The sequence below is a fragment of the Galeopterus variegatus genome, unplaced genomic scaffold (assembly GCF_000696425.1).
Source record: "Galeopterus variegatus unplaced genomic scaffold, G_variegatus-3.0.2 Scaffold7348, whole genome shotgun sequence".
In the NCBI taxonomy this organism is placed as follows: Eukaryota; Metazoa; Chordata; class Mammalia; order Dermoptera; family Cynocephalidae; genus Galeopterus; species Galeopterus variegatus.
In genome coordinates, this window is record NW_007733459.1 from 2,712 (window position 1) to 6,864 (window position 4,153).

A 4,153-nucleotide genomic window follows, 5' to 3' on the forward strand; every position below is an offset into this window, starting at 1 on the left:
ATGATACTGGTTTTCCTTATAGTAGGCACATTGGTCTTTATCCAACGGTGGGCATTTTTTTGCCCCCGTGTTGACTGCTCCTTTAGTGGCCTGAGGTTTCTTGGGTTGGCCTTGTGTGGCCAGCAGAACCTTAGTCTTTTAAGCTGCTTATCTTCAGGTGGGTTCACGATTTGTGAAAACTTTTTGGGCTATTTCTACCAACTCTGAAAGAACCTTGCCCTCAAATCCCTCTAATCTCTGTAACTTCCATTTTATATCGGGTGCAGACTGAGTTACAAAGGCCAAATTAACTGCCCTTCGATTTTCAGGTGCTTCCGGGTCTATGGGTGTAGAGCTCTGGTTCGCCTCTAGGAGGCGCTCTAAGAATGCACCGGGAGATTGGGCGGGCTGTTGGGTTACTTCAGTAAGCTTAGACAGGTTTGTGGGCTTTCAGGCTGCAGCTCAAACCCCTCGTAACAGGACCTGGCGAAACTGGTCGAGAGCTTCCTTGCCTCTCTTACTATTTGGGTCCCAATTGGGGCGGCAGGTGGGGAAAACAGCAGCCAATCACTCAGGGTCATCTGTGGGGAGACCACTTGGGCCCAGGACAGCCCGTTGGGCCTCTCGGCGGATTCGTTCACGTTCCTCAGAAGTGAAGAGAGTCTGTAACAATTGTTGGCGATCATCCCAGGTGGGCTGGATAAGAGACAGACTCAAGCAGAGAAATGAGACTGTGTGGATCGGCGGAAAAGGTAGGGTTCTGGTTTTTCCAGTTGTAAAGATCACTGGTGGTAAAGGGAAAATATACCATAAAAGGGCCATTTGCCCCTGCGCCTCACGCAAGGGGAAGACTCCAGGAGGGGAACCAGTGGAGGAAGGTGAAGAAGGGGAAGCAGAGGAAGGAGGGGACACTGGTGGGACGGGACTCTGGAGATGATAAGAGGACCTAGAGCAGGTGTGAGGGAGAGATAAGTGGGTGAAACACTTGGGTGGGGTCCTCTGCGTAAGGTGGAGGGCGGCAGGTCCGGTCTGGCTTCTCTGGAGAGGTTGATAAAACTTGCTTAGGGGCAGAATCAGGGTGTGGCTTTGTCAGGAGAATGGCGGCGGTCTCTTGGTGGCGAGCATTTTTCTTTAACCCTGGAAAACATCTTTTTAACTAAGGAGGAGGGTAGGACAGAATTTCAATCCAAATGAGAATATAAGGTATCTGATCAGGGTATCCGGGTTTTCCGAAGATGACCCGTCTGACAGCCTGAGCTAAGGGGGGCTAAGAGAGCCCTCTGATGGCCAGCGACACTGAACGCTGGCCAATCAGTTTCACAAAGGACTCGCAAGACTTCAGGGCCCACGGAAGCCCCATAATCTGCGCCTTCTCTTGGAAGGTGTTAAAGTTCATAAGAAAACATTGGGGGACAGTTGGTCTGGAGGATTCTTGTCCTACGATGTCCTGTGGAGCTGAAACGGCCAAGCTACACTTATAGCAGACGACACAAAATGAAACTAGATGAACAAAAGGACTTAAACACAGATGGAAACTAACATACGATACGCATATAATAAAAGACTTTAAAATCAAAATGAAAGTCCCAACGATCTAAAAAAGGTCCCAATGGATCAGAACGACGTCTCGTTTGATCCAGGGAAGGAGGCGTCTACGGCTGCATCCAGCCTAGCCTTTATCCCAACCAAGGAGTTGACTCACTGAATTCGATGGCGCCTGCGTGGGTTTGTCTCTCTGGGGCTGAAGAACGTCTTTTCAGGAATTCCCCCCTAGAGATCCAAAAAGTCCCAGGGACAAAAGTATGGTAATCGAGAGGCTTAAGGGATCCTGGATGAGCCCCCAAATGTTATGGCCAACGTCCAACGGGTAAAAGAAATTTGCCCATGAGAACCGAGTGATAGGAAAAGGAAAAGAGTTTATTTCTGGCAGCCAGGGCTATGCAGGCCAATCGAGGAGCGCAGCCCCGAGTTGAAACCTCTCACAGCTTTTATTTTTAGCTAGGCAGGAATTTTTCGCGCCTGACACAATCTAGCCAATGCAAGCAAGCCAGCGACACATAAGCTAGTTTTGAGGTTATCCCTGCAGCCCCTCCCCACCCTGGATTCCCCATAGGGACTTTCCAGGCTAAAATGGCAGAGCCGCCTAAAATGGCATTGGCCATGCTACTCTGTTTATTCCCCCATTTTTTTTAGCAAGTGATTTGTACAGGAGCAGAGTGCATATGTTAAGGTCAGTAGGGGTTGGAGCGTCCCTTAACACAAGTTTAAAATTGGAGGCATTAAGCAAGCTATGGGTGGTATGAAGGATGTTGGAGGTCTGGGGGTTGACTTTAAACTCGTCCGTGGCCTTAGGCAAGACTAAAGGGTGATATTGTAATGGGGGGAATAAAGTTTTGATTATTTTTTCTATTTTTCCTTGTACCTTAAATGTCCTCGCCTGATCTTGAGGGCCTCCTCCGTCCGATACATGAATAGGAGCAGTAAGGAACCAACACACAGGTTGGCCCACTGTGCTCGTGCAAGGGGCTAGGCTATATTTAGACAAGGGTGATCCGACAGCGGAGGGGGGAGATGCAAACTCCCCTCTGAAAGACCCTGAATAAATTTTATCTAAGGTGGCTGTATAATATGTACTGTTTCCATGGGTGCATAGCTGAAAAGCAGAGTAACAAGAACTATGCATAGAATCAGCAAAAGTCTGACAGGGGCATGGGCCAGAGCACCCGTCAGCAGTAGGTATAGCCCTAGGCTTAATGACACACCGCCACTCGAGGGATGACGTCCCTGACCAGCCAGCCTGGAAAGCTGTGCGATCACCACAATCTACGGATGACCGAGTACTCGTTGGAGGACTGGAAATGACTCCTCCTTTGCACTCACACGGTTTATAGTATACTGCAGTTAGCAGTTGTCGGGCTTTTCCGGGATCCTCAAATCCGGATTGGACCCGTGTCAGTTGGCAGAACAGGCCAATTAGCCAAAAAAGGCATTTAGTCTTCATTATTCCTGCAAAAAAAGGAGAGAAAAGGCGATCTCAGGGTTCAGCTGAGTCCCTGGGTGAGAGGTTATGATCAACTTGTTTAACCAATCGCTCTGGCAGCCATCTGGCTGCATAATGTTTCTGGGAAAAAAACACAAACCGAACCTCGACCCCAGATCAGAACTGGATCTGGACCATACCAGGTATTATCTAGGGGGGTCTTTCCACTTAACCATGGCAAACTGAGTTTGGGACTCAGGTTGCCAAAAACGGTCTGCTGCTGACTTGCCATTAATATCTAGGTTCAAAAAATTAAGGATAAAAAGAGTATGATTCAGCAGGTTCCTGGGGGAGCATTTCGTAGGGTACCATTGCCTTTTTTATTTTTTAAAAGCAAGTTTTTAGAGACAAATGTGCTCTTTCAACAATTCCTTGGCCTTGAGGATTGTAGGGGATACCCGTAACATGTTGTATTTGTAAGTTTGTGCAGAAATCTTGGAAGGCCCTTGAGGTGTAGCCAGGGCCATTATCAGTTTTAATTTGTTTAGGAGTTCCTAGAATTGAAAAACAATGAAGCAAATGGGCAATGACATGCTTAGCAGCTTCTCCGATTTGCAGAGTGGCAAATAGAAAACCACTCTAAGTATCTATGGATACATGAACGTATTTTAAATTGCCAAAATCTGAAAAATGAGTAACATCCATTTGCCAGAGCATGTTTGGAACAAGTCTCCTAGGGTTAACTCCTAGGTGGGGGAAGGGCAGGTGTGTGACACAGGCAGGACACTGTTTAACTATTTGTCTGGCTTGTTCTCTGGTAAATTTAAACAGCAATCTAAGTGTGTGAATATTCCCTAAGACTTTATTTGTCCATAATCAGAAAGACATGAAGCAGTCTGCTGGAGATTAGCTATGATTAGAGAGAGCTATTTCTAACTGGAAACTACTCATAATCCAAACCCTTTGCTAGTAACAGTGTACCCATTCTCATAAAAGAGGCTATGGTGACATGTAGTGAAAAAAGAACAAGTTTATAAGTCAGGTAACCTTGGATCTAGGTTCACCTTAGCTATTTTTGCACTGTGACATTAAGCAAATCTCTGGGCTTCAGGTACCTTATCTTTATTATGTGTTTATGTACACAATTCTAATTACTCTAACAGGAACACCCTCATGTATCACAACAAAATAAAA